Consider the following 18,652-nt stretch of genomic DNA (forward strand, 5'->3'; position numbering starts at 1 on the left):
TACATGAATGAACGCTTCACAAAAGAACCAACCAAAGAGCTATTAAGCATATAAAATAATGTTCAAGCTCTTTAATAATGAGGACATTGCAAATTAAAACCACAGTAAGTTAAATTTTCATACTGATGTTTTGGTAATGATGGAGCTCAATGGGAAATATTACGCATATAGTAACTTTCTACAACCACTTTGGAAAATAGCTTGGTCTTTCTCAGTAAAGTAAGAAATATGCATCCCATATGGAAGAAATCACACACTCACACACATACACATTTGTATACACATATAAGCCCTAAGAAAAAACACCCTTGCACAGGGACATCCAGAGTTATGTACAAGAATGTTCATAGAAGCATTCTTTGTACTGAACTACTGTTATAGCCAATAATCCAGATGAAGCGCCAAACACGATGTTTAATGAACAAGCAAGATGGAGACTACAAGTAACATGGCTAAAATAAAGATCAAAAACACAACAAAACTATGCCATATGTGGTTGAGGATATTCCAGAGCTAACTACATAACTTTTGGGCCCAGTGCAAAATGACAATCAATGTGAGATCTCTTGTTAAAAAAGCAGGAAAAGGCCTGTTCCATTCTTTGGTGGTCTCTCCCTCCATCTACCGTGGTGTTTGTACAAAAGCAGAAGCTAAGCTTGTCCTGGTCTGAGTACACTGATGGGGGCTGCAGACCCTCCCTGGCTCCTGGAGCCCACAAGCCCCTGACACAAACCCTCCCTGCCCCCACACCCAAGATCACACCGAGAGTGGAGGGCAATAGCTGCCTCCAAACCAGGGTGGGAGAATGGGTGCTGAGAACCCACCCAGGAGGGGAGTAGGAGACAGGACACCCATAAGCTGAGGCTCCAGGTCCAGCAGCGTGCTCCATGGTCTCATCTACTCCGCTCACAAAACAAACGATAGGATAAAGTAATTATGAATTTCAAGAGGGCAACCAGAGAGTATCACTCCCCAACTACAAGGGCCCTTCTGAGCCCAGGGCCCCGAGCAAACTGCCCTGAGTACACGCCCAGGAAGTGAGTCTGAGGGTAGTACAAATGGATTAACATTTTAAGCATAAGAAAGAGAACTGAATCATAAAAAATCAGGATCATGGCCGCCCCTGGGGTGCAGGGAAGGGGAGAGATGTGATTGGGACAATGTTCTGTCAGTGGTATTGATGACGTCCTACTTCTTAGGCTAGGGGGGAGGGACTCACGTATGTATTTCATTTTTCTTTGAAACTTTTCTACCCGTTAAGTATTATTTTCTATGTTTGAAATATTACTTAGTAAAAATCATGTATGTACACACACACACACGAAGTAGAGGAAATAGAGACAGTGAGTAGATACAACTCAAGACATGTTGGTCTAAAAGGGAGCCTAGACTGTGTGTGGGAACTAGACATGCATGTGCCCATTCTGCTTTCCTCCAAATATTAAAAAATAACAGCGACAACAAAGCAATATAAATGAATAGGAATGATGACAAAATGAACCCAAATAATCCTAAAAAACTATGAAAAGTAAACCACTAAAATTGCACGTCAGTAATCTCATCTCAAAACCCAGATTCTATAAAAATTCCAAACAAAAACAAGAGTTATTTTCTTTTGTGTTTTGTTTTAGAATCCCAGAGTGGGTAAAGACTATCCAGTATGAAATGAAAACTGGTAGCCAGTAGTAGCAGCAACAACAACAAAAATGTATTGATAAATTCATCTACAAGTAAAATATGAAAAAATTTAAAGTTCTGCATGAAAAAACATTCCACAAGCAAATGAAAAAATGGACAAAGTAAAAAAAAATAAATATAACTCATCATTCAAGGGGCTAATTTTCCTAATATGTAAATAGCTTCTATAAGAGATATGAAAATGAACAACAATTCTTTAGGAAAATGGACATAGTGTCTGAACCATTAACTTAAAAATATATATATATATATATATATGACTCTAAACACTTGAAAAAGTACTCAACTTCATTTATAATCAGATAAATGAAAATAAAACATACACAAAGAAACTGTTTCAACCCATTAGATCAACAAAGATAAAAACATTTTGATAATTCACTCTCTTATCGAGGCGCTCTCATAATACGCTGATGGAGACAAAATGCAATGGGCACGACCATTTTCAAGAATAATTTGTCAGTATCTCTTAAAATGTCATGGGCAGATACTTTTTGTTCCTACAGGAACTCCTATACGTTGGAAATGACACGTGTACATGGATATTAATTGCAGCATTTTGTAATGCCGAAAGCTTGGAAACTACAGTAAGGGAGCAGTCATATCTGGCTCTTTGAAATGAAACAAAATGGAATATTATGCAATCATTACACTATTGAAGTAGCTCTGTCTGCTAGTGATCACTAAGTCTGCTAATGATATACTGCTAAGTGAAAAAGCAAGATGCTAAACAAGAAGACAGTGTGCCGTTATCTGTGTGGGAGAGCAGAGAGGGAGGGGAGAGAAACAGAGAGGGAACAGTATTTGTTTATATGTACGCATGCTCTGGAATGACAGAGTAGGTATTAGTTGTGTGGAGGAAGGGAGTTTGGGGAACAGGGTGGAAGGGAGTTTTTTTTCTGTTTACCCCTTTGTGCATTGAAATCTTACATAGATTACCCATCCAAAATAAATTTTCTAAAAGCCAAAATTCAAGTTATGAAATAGAGCCGATTTATCATCAGTGAAAAGCTACAGTGTCATTTCAGCAACAGAGAAATATTGAGATATAAGAGGATCCCCAGTGTGCCTGTTGAACAAAGACGCTAGGACATTTGGGAGACCATAAAACACTCCACATTGGCTTTCTATGTGTCCTGAGTGAAACATATATATTCCCCAGAGCAAGGTAGCAGAACAGCCTGAAGATTTAAAAACAAGGGGAAACATCCTTCTTTTTATCTACGTAGTTTTCCTGGTAAAATATGCAAGTGAGCTTATATTTTGAGTACCCAGCACTGAGAGAGAGAGAGAGAGAGAGAGAGAGAGAGAGAGAGAGAGAGAGAGAGAGAGAGAGAGAGAGAGAGAGAGAGAGAATCCCTGACCTCATAACCCCAGAATCTCCTTAGGAAAAGGAGTCCAGCATACAAGGAGTGCTGTTTTTCTATCTATAAAATAATTCCATTTGTGCATGTGATCTATGGCCATTTCCAACTCCATTTTCCATTCAAATTAGCAAGTAATAAAAGACCACATAGTTTTAAGAGTGCTGGAGAACGCAGTCTTAGTGCAGTAGAAATTTGACAAAAGAAAAACAGTGAAGACTGAAAGAATGGGAGAAATCCTATTATTCCAATAGGAAGAAACTGGTTGTGGACAGATGAGTGGGAATCGGCTTCCCTGGAGGGCCACCTGCCCTCCTGCTTTTCTCCTCTTTGCTTGGAAAGGAGCCTCACCTCTGAGTGAGGCCTGGCTGATGTCTCCGTCTTCTGTCAGTGATCTCAAACTGTATTGTTTTGACAACAGAGAGTGGGAGTCGAGATAGATAGTGTCAACAGGTATAAATTCAGAGGGCTAATTGTCCTGTTATATTTGATTTTGGACTCCTGAGTAAAGAAGTGTTGGTGGACCTCTTTTCATTCAACAAGTTGAAAGGGGAAAAAATCTAGGGCTTGTGAGTGGACAGGTCTAGATTCCCACTGACCATCATCGTCGTCGTCATCTGCTGGGCTTTACCTCACGTATTAAAAACTGGGGAAACTGGGGGAGGCTATGCATGTGTGGGGGCAGAGAGCACGTGGGAAATCTCTGTACCTCCCTCTCAAGATTTTAGTAAATCTAAAACTCCAGTAAAACGAAGAAAGTCTTTAAGAAATGGGGAATATAACTACTTTACAATATTGTTATACAGATGAAATGAGATGAAGATAAAAGACACGTATTAGATACCTAATAGACTGAAGCCACGAATTATTTTGATTATTATTCCAACTCCAAGCTGTTTCTTTCTCCTCCAGGGTAGGGCCAGGTCTGCAGATGAGCAAGTGCTTCTTCCTGTGAGGGTCTCCTCGTCCTTAGATCAGTACGTGGCGTCACACCTAGTTATACATAATCTCTCAAGGCTAAACCTTGCATGTTCAATTTATGATAATAATACTAATAATTACAACTACCTTTTATCAGTTACCTGCTATCTGCCAGGCCCTGTATGCTAAGCAGTCTGCGTAAATTAATACAACCAACAACCCTATGACGTAAGTGTCTTGAAACATTTTATGCATATTTATCTTTAACATAGATAATGAAACTGAAAAATTTAAACTTGTTCTAAATTATCTCACAATCAAAACACGTATCCAACATTCTTTTACATGTCCTACCACATGTTAGGCTTTGTTCAAGAGAAACTAACAAGATATCATTCCTGACATATAATTTACTACATGAAGAAGGCAAATCAATAACTTATATCACTGAGGACAGGCCCATAATTATGGGCTCCAACAGCCAGAGTCAATCTTGCAGAGATATTTAAAAAAAAAAAAAAGAAAGAAAGCAAAAGAAAAAAAAAGGAAGGAAGGAAGGAAGGAAGGAAGGAAGGAAGGAAGGAAGGAAGGAAGGAAGGAAGGAAGAGAGGGAGGGAGGCAAAGAAAGAAGGAAAGGACGAAATATGTAAAACCTCCATTAAGAGAATTGTTCATTATAACAGTCAAATAACCAGGCTCCTTTTCTTCACTTCCCCCTCCCTCATTTTCTACTATCTATTTTTAGGACAAAGAAACAAGTGACAATAGAACTTCCTATAGGGATGTTGATTTGAATTCCAGGGATGTGCTGGTAGCTGGTTGTCTCAGGGGGCTAGTGATTGGCAGAAAATTGCCAATAGACACAGACAAGGAATACAAATTTCTTAAACAGATACAAGCAAGAACTTAGCTACAAGAAACTGCTGCAAAGAGCCAGAGACCCTTCCGGGGGCTCATGGGTGGGGATGCAGCTTCCCTAGCCCCCAACATTGGTGGAATCCCAGGGCAAGGTGGTGACGATTTGGTCAGGCCCTTTCAGACTGTACACTGGGCCTTCTCAGAATGGCAGAGGGTGAGGGAGTTGGGGGTGGAGAGGGTGTCTTTCTACCTCTGTGGCATTTCTTGACAGCTATGAGAGAGGAAAGTAGCAAAGCTGTCCAGAGCAAATTACTAGTCAACTGTATCAACAACAAATTATTATTCAACTGTATCAGGAATGCATTTTGCCCTGGAGATATTTACATCCCTTTCTCATCAGCTTAGGAGCTAATATGAGCCAGTCCTACACATAGCTGGGTAAAGGGAACCGGCTATATCCATGTGGTCAATCTGGGAGTCTCTGAGACCTGACCATCACACGTTCACGCTGTTTGAAATCCTGTCCTTGCTGTTAGGCATAGCAAATCCAGGACTGAAAGATACAGTTGTATAGGTTACACACTGCACAACTCTAGAGAACCGGTTGTTTAACGATGGCCCTAAATTCTGCCCAGACTCCTATACTTCTGCTTCTCTAGTAACCACTAAAGATCTCAGTAATCAAAAAAGAGTGAGATCTATTTCCTACTTTATTCGGGTAGAAAATAAATAAATACAATAAATATCATGTTTTAAGATTTCAAAACAAGATATAAAAGAAAAAGTATCTACTTAGGAAAACAATTATTTTTTATTTTATTTTATTTCTTAATTAAAGTTTATTGGGTGACAATTGTTAGTAAAGTTACATAGATTTCAGGTGTACAATTCTGTATCACATCATCTATAAATCCCATTGTGTGTTCATCACCCAGAGTCAGTTTTCCTTCCATCACCATATATTTGATCCCCTTTACCCTCATCTTCCCCCTTACCCTCATCTATGCCCCTCCCCCCTTACCCTCTGGGAACCACTAAACTATTGTCTGTGTCTATGAGTTTTTGTTTCTCATTTGTTTGTGTTGTTCTTTTGTTGTTTTCGGTTTATATACCACGTATCAGTGAAATCATATGGTTCTCTGCTTTTTCTGCCTGAGTTATTTCGCTTAGAATTATAATCTCAAGCTCCATCCATGTTGTCACAAATGGTCCTACTTCATCTTTTCTTACCACTGGATAGTATTCCATTGTGTATATATACCGCAACTTCTTTATCCATTCATCTATCGAAGGACATTTTGGATGTTTCCATGTCTTACCCACTGTAAGAAAAGCTGCAATGAACATTGGAGCACACTTGTCTTTATGGATAAATGTTTTCAGATTTTTGGGGTAGATACCCAGGAGAGGGATTGCTGGGTCATCTGGTAATTCTATTCGTAATTTCTTGAGGAACCTCCACACTGCCTTCCATAACGGCTGCACCAGTCTGCATTCCCACCAACAGTGTATGAGGGTTCCTTTTTCTCCACAGCCTCTCCAACACTTGTTACTATTTGTCTTGTTGATGATAGCCATTCTAACTGGGGTGAGGTGATATCTCATTGTGGTTTTTCTTTGCATTTCTCTGATGATTAGTGATGTTGAACATTTTTTCATATGTCTATTTGCCATTTGTATGTCCTCTTTGGAGAAATGTCTCTTCAGGTCCTCTGCCCATTTTTCAATTGGGTTGTTTTGTTTTTCTGCTGTTGAGTTGCATGAGTTCCTTGTATATTTTGGATATTAGGCCCTTACCGGAAGCACTGTTTGAAAAAATTTTCTCCCATTCAGTTGGTTGCCTCTTTATTTTGTCGATGGTTTCTTCTGCTGTGCAGAAGCTTTTAAGTTTTATATAGTCCCATTCGTTTATATTAGCTTTTACTTCCCTTGCCTTTGGAGTCAAATTCATAAAATGCTCTTCGAACCCAAGGTCCATAAGTTTAGTAGCTATGTTTTCTTCTATGCAGTTTATTGTGTCAGGTCTCATGCTTAAGTCTTTGATCCATTTTGAATTAATTTTGGTACATGGTGACAGATAGCAGTCCAGTTTCATTCTTTTGCACGTGGCTATCCAATTCTCCCAGCACCATTTATTGAAGAGGCTGTCTTTTCTCCATTGTATGTTTTTAGCTTCTTTGTCAAAAATTATCTGTCCATATTTATGTGGTTTTATTTCTGGGTTCTCAATTCTATTCCATTGGTCTATGTGTCTGTTTTTCTGCCAATACCATGTTGTTTTGATTATTGTAGCCCTGTAGCACAAGCTAAAGTCAGGAAGTGTGATACCTCCAGTATTGTTCTTTTTTCTTAAGATTGCTTTGGCTATTCGGGGTCTTTTGTGGTTCCAAACAAATCTGATGATTTTTTGTTCTATTTCTTTAAAAACTGCCATTGGGATTTTGACGGGGATTGCATTAAATCTGTATATTGCTTTGGGTAATATGGCCATTTTAACTATGTTGATTCTTCCAATCCATGAGCATGGAATGTCTTTCCATTTCTTTGTGTCTTCTTCAATTTCTTTTAAAAATGTCTTATAGTTTTCAGCATATAGGTCTTTCATATCCTTGGTTAAGTTTATTCCTAGGTATTTTTGCTGCAATTGCAAAAGGAATTGTTTTTTTGTATTTCTTTTTCTGAGATTTCATTGTTAGTATATAGGAATGCAATGAACTTTTGTACGTTGATTTTGTAGCCGGCAACTTTACTGTATTCATTGATTGTTTCTAATAGCTTTTTGATGGAGTCTTTAGAGTTTTCTATATATAGCATCATGTCATCTGCAAAGAGTGACAATTTCACTGCTTCATTCCCAATTTGGATGCCTTTTATTTCTTTCTCTTGCCTGATTGCTCTGGCAAGGACTTCCAACACTATGTTGAAAAGCAGAGGTGATAAGGGACAGCCCTGTCGTGTTCCTGAACGTAGAATAAAGGGCTTCAGTTTTTCACCATTAATTATGAGATTAGCTAAGGGTTTGTCATATATGACCTCTAGTATGTTAAGGTATTTTCTTTCTATACCTATTTTATTAAGTGTTTTAATCATAAATGGATGTTGTATCTTGTCAAATGCTTTTTCTGCATCAATTGATATAATCATATGATTCTTGTCCTTTATTTTGTTTATGTGATGTATCACATTGATGGATTTGCGTATGTTGAACCATCCTTGTGCACCGGGGATGAACCCCACTTGGTCGTGATGAATAATCTTTTTAATGCATTGTTGAATTCGATTTGCTAGAATTTTGTTTAGGATTTTTGCATCTGTATTCATCAGAGATATTGGTCTGTAGTTTTCTTTTTTTGTGTTGTCCTTACCAGGTTTTGGTATCAGGGTAATGTTGGCCTCATAAAATGAGTTAGGGAGTACTGTCTCTTCTTCAATTTTTTGGAAGAGTTTGAGCAGGATTGGTATTAGATCCTCTTTGAAGATTTGGTAGAATTCACTAGTGAAGCCTCTGGTCCAGGACTTTTGCTTTTGGGAAGGTTTTGGATGACAATTTTGTTACTGGTGATCGGTCTGTTTAGATTTTCCAGTTCTTCATGGTTCAGCCTAGAAAGGCTATATGTTTCTAAGAACTTGTCCATTTCTTCTAGGTTATTGAACTTGGTGGCATATAGTCCTTCATAGTATTCTTGGATGATCCTTTGTATTTCTGTGGTGTCCGTGATAACTTCCCCTTTTTCATTTCTGATTTTGTTTATTAGTGTCTTCTCTCTTTTTATCTTAGTGAATCTAGCCAAGGGTTTGTCAATTTTGTTAATCTTTTCAAAGAACCAGATCTTTGTCACATTAATTTTTTCTGTTGTCTTTTTGTTCTCTATTTCATTTAGTTCTGCTCTGATTTTTATTATTTCCTTTCTTCTGCTGACCTTGGGTTTCATTTGTTCTTCTTTTTCTAGTTCTTTAAGGTGTAACGTGAGGTTACTTATTTGGGATTTTTTTTATTTCCCTGTAATGATATAAATTTCCCTCTTAAAACTGCTTTCACTGTATCCCAAAATTTTTGGTAGGATGTATTTTCATTCTTATTTGTTTCTATGTATCTTTTGTTCTCTCCTCTAATTTCTTCTTTGACCTGATCATTCTTTAAAATTCTTTAAAAGTATGTTGTCTAATCTCCATGTGTTTGTGTTTTTCCCTGCTTTCTTTTTGCAATTGATATCCAATTTCAAAGCCTTGCCATCAGAGAATATGCTTGGTATGATTTCAATCTTCTTAAATTTGCTGAGGTTAGTTTTATGTCCCAATATATGGTCTATCCTTGAGAATGTTCCGTGTACACTAGAAAAAAATGCATAGTCAGATGTTTTAGGATAAAGTGCTCTATGAATGTCAATTATGTCCACTTCATCTAATGTGTCATTTAGGGCTCCTATTTCATTATTTATTTTCTGTTTGGATGATCTATCCATAGCCATCAATGATTTCTTTTTTAAAATTTCAATCTCTTTGGTAAAATGTTCATGTTGTTCTTTGATTGTGTTTCTGAATTCATTAAACTGCCTTCTGTGTTTTCTTGCATCTCGTTGAATTTTTCAGAACTGCAATCTTGAATTCTCTGTCATTGAAGTCACATATTTCCATCTTTAAGTTCATTTTCTGGAGACTTTTCACTTTCTTTCTGAGCTGTCTTGTTGCCTTGGTTATTCATGGCAATTAATGATTTATTGTTTCTCTTCCTAGACATCTACAGGAGTGGGTTCTGCAACAGGTTGATAGTAAAACGTCTTTCTTTTGTTTTCCAGTACGTGTTGGTAGAATGTTTTATTTTCTCTGCGACTACAGCCTTTTTTTCTTTCTTACACTGTAGTGTTATATTTTCTCTGCACTATTCCAGCTTCTCACATAATGGGGGGATTCCCTGGAAGGCAGGTTTTTCCTCTGTTAGCAGTTTGTGTGGGTCATAGGGTGCTGCATCCATGTAGGGATGCAGAGAGCTTTTGAAGTTCCAAAGCTTTTCCTGCACCAGATTCAGAGCCTGTATGTTTCAGCAGTTCTTTTTACTCCTGCAGGGATCCGCCCAGATAGGTGGGGCCAGGGGCGGGGTGAGTTGTGAGAGGTGGCCCAGAGCAATGGCGGCCACCACCACCACAGCTGGTCCTGCTTCCACAGCTCCCTCCCCTCTGCCGGAACTAGTTGGGCTGTGAATCTGTGTCTGTGGTCCACAGTTCTCAGAACTGCAAATACTGTGTTCTTTTGACCTGACACTGCTACTGTTCTGCTTCTAGCAGTGGGCAGGTGGGGGTGGGGCGAGCTCTGGGATGGTCGGGAGGGGGCGGCTAGTCTCAGTGACTAAGGCTTCCGTTCTCTGCAGCAGTGAGGGCTTAAACCACCGTTTTCAGCCTTCTTCCCTCAGTCTTTGCACCGTGGTCTCTGCCGTGAGCGTTGGGTTCAGCCGTGTTATATGTTGCCCCCTCAGCCCTGTGGGCCATAAGCAGAGCCCTAGCAGTCCGAGTTCCTCCCTGTCTTGCAGCTGCGGTAGTTCCGGGATGCAGCGAGCTCGGAGCATTGAGCTAGGTCTGCCTCCTGCACCTGCGCGGCGCCGTCTCCGCACTTCTCCCTTCCCTCCTCCCCCACTCGCGCGATTCGCCCACCTTTAGGTGAATTCAGTGGTGGGCCTCTTCGTCTTGCTTGTCTGCTGTCCAGGGAGTCCTTTGTGGAGTTATAGTTGTTCAATTTGTTGTAAATTCCAGGGGAGATTTCCAGAGGCTCATCTCACACTGCCATTTTGATGATGTCCACCAGGAAAAAATTTTTGATTCCAAAAATTCTACTTATTTAGGATTTTGCTATATACAATGTACATAACCTCTTGTCACAGCAAAGAAAAATAGACTCTCTTTCTTGTCTACCTTCACACTTTATCAGCCTTTCCACATTGGAAAATTGTTTTAGAGAGGTTTTTATTTTAGTAAGAGTTGACTTTTCAATGTCTAATATGTAAATCAAAAACCTATTAGTAGAAAGTGAATAGTGGTTTGGGAGAATCATTTGTCATTCTTTCCTATCTCCAGATAATTCAGGAAGGTATGAATAAAGATTATGCAAGATACATACAGTATTGATACATTTTTAAGGAGTGATGTAGATTGGACTGAATTAAGAAGGATTCAGCTATGACTGTGTCCAATTAGGACTGAACATAGACCTTGCTGTTAGATCACCTGAAGCAGCAATGTCTCTGATTCCAAACTAGCAGCAGTAATTATGTCATACCCATTTATTGGAAAGCTTGCAACAAAAACAGAGGTTAAAGCCTTTTACAGTTCGTGAAAGACTAGTATTGAATTGGAATTACCTTGTTTACTACAATACTTTCTTATGAGCAGCAAAATTTCCATGGGGACAATAATTCTTTCAGATTTCTCAAGTTCAGATAATACAGACTATTCCATGTCATTATCTGTCAGCAGTTCTTCCCATACTGTAAGTTCTCCTGTGAAACCAATGCCTCGTCTAGGCCAGGAAAAGATTCAAGGACTGGACACCTTTAGGGGAGGAAATAACAATTGAACCAATTAGCCATTTCACAGCCTCCCTTTAGTTGGAAGGCACGTTTTGTTCTAGCTTTTTTATGCTCAAAAATTTTTTTACAAATGGTGATCATTATTCTATAATTACGTTAAATGCCAGCTTCTGTGATCTCTCTTGAACTCTGTAAAACGGCAAAGCAATTCACTGATGCCATGATGAACTTTCTAAATTAGACACAATATACTGATTTAATGAGGATGCAGTTAAAGCCCAGTGGAGGCCGCTGATTGCTTATGGTTGTAAATGTTAACAAATGAGCGAGGAAGGTGTTAGTAATTTCTTCTCTCTCTCTCTCTCTCTCTCTCTCTCTCTCTCTCTCTCTCTCTCTCTCTCACACACACACACACACACACACACACACCTTTCATTAGCTAAATTGCTGCTCAAGTAAAACTTTCAAAATGATAAAGTCATAACTCTTACATAAATTGAACATAAGTCAAAGATTATATTTATTTATTTAAAGGGAAACTCAATCAAATCTCATTGAAGAATTTGAAGACTAGGCAATAAGGAATGTGGAAATGAATTTGCTAACAGAAGCAAACAGGGTTACTACCCCATAAAACAATAAAATATAATGTTTGGGGTAACCTTTTCCATAGATCAGAAATCATCTGTATACTTACCAGATTAAATTTATTTACCCCATATTGATATGAATCATGTGCATTATTTGCAATTTATAACTTCACTCTACCCATAAGGAATTCCAAACTAGCCCGTCGATAGAAACCAACCAGAGATAAACCCTCTGTAAAGTCTAATAATCCCTTGAAGCTCAGCTAGACAAGGCCTAGCACACCCAGGGGAAGGGAACCAGCTATGTCTTTTGCTCATTTCTAAGTATTTGGCCATTTTCCTGACAGCCAACTAGTCAACTAGTCTGTTGTTTCATATGAAGAGAGAAGGTAGCTGGAGAGATATCAGGTGGATCCTTCAAACCCATACAGACAATGGCTAAATAAAGCCCAAACTCAGAAACATATGGAATCCCAGAAATTTGGCACTAGCAGGGACTTTAGGGGTCATGGAAAACTTCATGTTAAAGAAAGTAACACCTTCTTGGCAGCCAAGCCCCCTTGTTCAACTGCCTTGGGCTCTGAGGTCTGCCTCAGTAAACACCTTCCTTCCTCGGTGTAAACAATCTCCTTTCTTCTCCCTCCTTCCCACTCTGCACTGTCCCTGAGACGCTTCCCTTTTTGTTGAGGAATAATTATAATTAAAAGACCACAGAAAAATTATTTATCAGGGTAATATTTCTTTCTAATCATTAATACATGTTCTAATTTTTTTTTCCTAATGGAAGGATGGGGCATTTAAATTGGGATTTAAAGTAAATGTTATTTTAAATAAAATGATATAGAATGGTATGGGAAAATAGCTTCATAGGTAGGAATAGGACCCCAGTGTCAAGCTATTCTTTGACCAGGGTTGACAATCTCTGCCCTTCACAGAACTAGAGGATCATGTGGCCCACCTTCCCGCATCAAGGTCCTCACTCTTTGGAATATCTTTGCTGGGTTGTCCGTCTAGCATCCCTCTGTATCCTAAACAGAGCTACTAATTCCCCCAACTGTTTCATGCTTAGAAAGAACAAAGCATCTCTGAAAAGCAAAACATCTGTTTTTGTTGTTGTTGTTGTTGTTTTAATTCAAAGAGTATACTTTTAAAATTCATCCTTTCCTAGGACTTTTTATGTCTAATTCATTCAGACCCGGGGAACAGCCTGTATTATCAACTCCTGCACATTTGACATTGATTGAACACAGGATGGTGTTGTTCAGGGTCATTAGATGTATGCTGTCTAATTGGTAGATTAGAGATACTAATTAGTTAAAATGAAATTGATACCAGTAGGAATAAACAGCTCCTCAAAATTTATAGCTTGTAAAAAGTCAGAATCTGATTACTGTAATTATTTCTTTCCAAATGTAAAGTATATGAATTATTCACATTAATGAGAGAAAAACAGAAGGGAAGCAGGGACACATGAATCTTATTTGTCATCTTTGTCTTCAAGTCTTAGGCTAAATTGCTGTTACTTCATTTTGTTAAATTCGGCTCCTTTCTGTCAGTCCATTAGAGATGTGGATGGAATGAACAAAGCTGCATTGTCGCCCCCAAATTCAATCAGGAAATTTCATAAAGAGAAATATTTATGTAAATGTAGAGTTCTGAAGGGGCTGACACCTGCCATTTTGTTTCTTGGGCATTTTAAATGTTTTATTCTGAACACTTCCCATTTTGTCTGCACCAACTCCCCCACCCCCCCACCCCCATAATAATCATTACAAGGAACAAAGAACTGAAGCCTGTCTTCTTGTCACAGCATTCACCATCCTATTACCTTGACTTTGAAGAGAGATTTTCATTTGCATAGCACTTCCCCCAAGGTTCTGTCCTTTGAACCTCACAACTACCCGGCCTGTGAGATAGGGCAGGTATGGCGAACTCCCTACAGAGGAGGAAATGGCTTCTCAGGGACTGCAGAGGCCACATATCTGGGAAATAGTAGAGCTAGAAGTTCAGAGCCTGTCTTCTCATTTCATAGCCCTATGTTTTTTTGTTTTTTGTTTTTTTTTAAATTCAGCCTCTATTACTAGAAATCATCATTGAAAATTGTTAAATTAAGAATAAATACAGAGGGTGCCAAAAAATGTATGCACATTTTAAGAAAGGAAAAAGTACTATTAAAATTGTAATACTCAATATATACCAATAGCAAAAGATGAATACAAGTCACGTTTGACTTCTCCAATTACAAGAGGTGCTCAAAGCGGTTCCCATCAGCATCCAGACACTTCTGATTATGGCAGACTGCTGCTTGAACAATGTTGACCACTTGTGTACATTTTTTTGGCACCCCCAGTATTTGTGATTACCAGCATTCCTTAGCTTTGGTCTTTGTGATAACTTGCCAGTATCAGTACTTCCTAGCTCTGTGCTCAGCAGTACAGTTTCTGTACCCCAAAACTTCATGAGGCAGACCAAAAAATGGTCATTTGCCCCACTAGGCATATGTAAGCCATTTATTGACACAAAAGAACGCATTTTTTCCAAATTTAGTTGCTAGGTGTAAATACATGCCCTTCAGCTGCTAAGGGGAATTCATCTAAGCGAGACAATAAAGCCATGTTTTTCTGTCTGTGAAGACATGAGCCTGATTCAAAGACAGCACAGATATAAAGAAGAATGCAAAATGTATGCTTACATTGTTCAAATAATAGAAATATGTGTTGAATTCAGAAGAGAGGAAAGCTTAGCATATTAGGAAACGGACACAACTATTTCCTTTTCTCCCTCACATCAGAGGAACAATGGTCGTAAGACATCACCAGACGGACAATCATACACAAACTGCTCTTGTCTACTCAGCAGGGGCCACGTGTTGGCATTTTCACAAGGCAGGTAGAAAGATCTCTCCCACTAGGACACCTAGTGAGGTTGCTGGGGCAACCCAGTTCGGTTGCTTTCACTTCTAAAGGTGAAAATCCTATCTCTCTGAAAGGTCCCTGGACAAATGATCGAATTATCTTCTAGTCCAGCCCCGAGAGGAGTCACCATGTCTCAAACTCAGAATTGCCAGGCTTGCTGGCTTCCCGAAATGCCTCTTCCAAAACAAGTCCTTTGCCCATATATGAAGCATCAAACCCATTGCCTGGCATACAGTAATTAAGTAAAAAATATTGTTAAATTATTATATTTCACTGCCATAGTTATGATTTCATATTTTCAGTTTTGCTTATCTGTACTCTGTTCTTTGCCTCCTCTTAAGGATATCATGATTTTTTTTCAGTTCTTTGAGATGTCAAGAACAGAAACAGTTAATGGGACACATGGGAAGGTATGAAAAACTGGGTGCTGTATCCCATGCACAGGGCCAGGGGTCAGCGAGAACTGGGACAGCATTCATTGCATCCAGTTTGTGACACCAGCTCTGATAGCTTGACAGTAGCTTGAGGGCAAGAACAGAAATTTTATTTCTGGGACACATTTATGTCTCAGTTCTTGCTTGTCTTTCCATCTGCTTCTTTTTGCTACTTTGACATCCCCTTACTTTTTCCCTCTTCCTTTTCTGCTCACCACACTGTCTACCTACTTATACCTTCTCCTCACTGCTGGCTTTGGTGCTTCTTGCCTTCTGCTCACAGCCTTCATGCTCTGTCTCTCCAGGCCTGGATCACTCTGCACTCTCCTGACTTCTTAGATTTCTCACTCCAAGTCCCCCAGAGAGAAGCTGCCCAAGGCTGCTAGTCCTTGTTTAGACAGCAGGTCCTTATTGCTCAGAGATCTTGTGCTCGGCACTGTGAGGGCTCCAGCCAGCTCGCAGATGGACGAGACCTAGCCCTCTGGTCCAGTCTACTGTGCAGAGTGACAGGGACATACCATACAAACTTGGTGACCTGTAAGAAAGGAAACATTCAGAAGACAGGATGGAGTGGATCCAGCACTCGGACATCTCAGAAGAGGTCAGTGAGATGTGTAGGTACAGGATGGCCTCTTGAAAATTCTTCAATCCCAAAATCTATTCCTTCAAAACTTGGAAGAAGGCAGAGATGAGGCAAAGCCAGTTTGGCATGATACTTCTGGATCTGACTCTTCACCAAAATACGAACCAGACACTGAAGGAAGAAAGATACTGAGGACTGTTGCCTTCTTGCTATAAAGTGGACACTTCAGGAAAAAAGGCAAATAGAGTCTTTATTACTTTTCTCATGTGCTGCAGTATGAAATCAGTGCTCAAATATTCGATTCAGCTGGCAATTAATCAGACAGCCACCAATCTGCAGACCCCTTTAAGAAGGGGTGATGATAATAGCCACTCAGTAGGGCCGTAGCTCTAGAAAATGAACCACTAAGGACCAAGGTGTGACCTCATCTCAGAAACATTCTTCTGAGCATTCATTTGTACCTACACTCCCGTAGACCAAGGAAACTAGACAGTGTCAATCAAAATGGATCTATTAATAAAAATTGGTTGACCAAAAATGTACATATGTGATATGGGACATTTACTAATCGCTATAATCCAGTCTCTCCTTATGTATTACACTAAGTTGTACAGCTTTTTACCATTTCAAAATTTCTCCAAAACTCATCTTTGCTTCCAAACAAGAAAGATGTATGTGTGTATATATATATATATATATATATATATATACACATACATATATATATATATATCTTTTTTTTTAAATCGAAGGTCCCATCTTATAGAACACACACTCAGCCTATTGTATTCACAGATCCATAGATTACCCATGACACTAAAATTTTTTCCTACACAGGACTTTAACATTGAAGTTGATAGAAAACATTAAGCTGGTTTCTAAAAATTTGTAGTAGTAGTTTCTTTGCTAAAAACAAACAAACAAACAAACAAACAAACAAACAAACAAACAAAAACCCAACTGTCAATCAGGTATTTTACCTTTTTTATGGCAAAATTGCCTTATGGACAATTATGTTGTGAAAATGTTTGTGGCAATAATACCTATGGCAGAGATGCTACAGTGAAAGTACGTAGAAATGTATTTGTAGGCTCTTGTGTCAATGCTATTGGAAGTATTTATATTGAATACTAGAACTCAAAAAAATTTTTTTTAAATATAAATATTACTTATGTCCCAAAAAACATTACTTTTCCCAGGAATTTAGAACCAAATCATATTGTTAAATTTGTAACGAATAATACATTTTTAAAAACACAGGAAGATGCTAGAAAGATGACAGACAAATGCTGTTTAAATTGTGAGCTTATAAAAAGATGTTCACATTATTGAGTATTTCCACATGGCTAGTCTGGTGGACAATGAATGCTACTTGGAAATCAGACTTACAGTTACCAAGTTAAGTGAGGTGAATTGTGGCCCCCAAAAAGATATGTCCACATTTTAATCCCCTGAACCTGTAAACGTGACCATCTTTGGAAAAAGAGGCTTTGCAGATGTAATTAAGGTAAGGATCTAGAGATGAGCAGATCATCCTAGATTAGCCTATCGGGCCCTAAATCCAATGACAAGTGTCCTTGGAAGGGGCACACATAGGAGAGACACAGAGAGACAAGGCGATGGCCGCATGAAGATGGAGGCAGAGATTGTAGCGATGCAGCCACAAGCCAAGGAATGTCTACAGTCCCAGAAGCTGGAAGAGGCAAGGAAAGATTCTCCTGTAGAACCTCTGGAGAGAATGTGGCCCTGCTGTCTCCCTGGTTTCAGACTTTCAGCTTCCAGAGCTGTACAAGAATACATTTCTGTTTTTTAAGCCACCCAATTGAAAGAGCAGAACATTCAGAGCTTCGAAACATAAGGCTTACAAGAAACATGACAGCTGCTTCAAAAATAAACTCTCCAAGATCTCTGCACATGTTGTACCCTCTCCTCAGACTATCCCTCCCCAACTTCTTCATTTGGCTACCTCCCACCTTTTCTCCACCTTTCCAAATGAAAAAAGAAATTATGTGTGTGTGTGTGTGTGTGTCTATATATGTGTGTATATATATATATATATATATATATATATATATATATATATATATATATATAAATTATGTGTGTGTGTATATATATATATATATATGTAAAAAAGGAAACAAAACTCTACTCAAATGTCAGATTCTTAGAGCTCATGTTTTTCTTTCATAAATTCCCATACCTCTTCCCAAAACTACTCCAGAGATTTTAAGATTTGAAATTAAAAAAATAAACTGCAATTTTTATTTTAAGAAAACCAGCTCTACTCAAATGTCACTTCCTCTGAACAACCTTCCACAAAACCTGGGTTAGATGTCTTGCCATGTGTTTCTATACCAAATTCTAACTACTCCCCACATCCTATTGTAGTTGCCTTGGGATTTACTTGCCTAGACCACTAGACTACATACTGGGGGCAGGGGCGGAGTTGACATTCTATATCAATAGCTTTGCATTTCCAGCCTCCAGCACAGACTGTCTCTGGGACAGAGTGACGATTCAATAGAAGTTCCTTGATCCATGGAATGAATGAATTTGGAAGTCTATGCTGACAAGTTTTGGACTTATTCTTCATGGTAGCTTGCTTTCAGAAAGCAGAATGATGACTGAAGGATAGATAATAACATTCCAGCACCAGGAGGAACATCCTACACATGGTATATGCTGACGAGCTTTGAAATGTTCTCTGTTGGGTAGTATGTCCTCATCAGGGGAAATGCCCTAAAAAGGCTCTGACGTCAGAGGTAATAT

This window comes from Rhinolophus ferrumequinum, chromosome 4, assembly GCF_004115265.2.
Source record: "Rhinolophus ferrumequinum isolate MPI-CBG mRhiFer1 chromosome 4, mRhiFer1_v1.p, whole genome shotgun sequence".
In the NCBI taxonomy this organism is placed as follows: Eukaryota; Metazoa; Chordata; class Mammalia; order Chiroptera; family Rhinolophidae; genus Rhinolophus; species Rhinolophus ferrumequinum.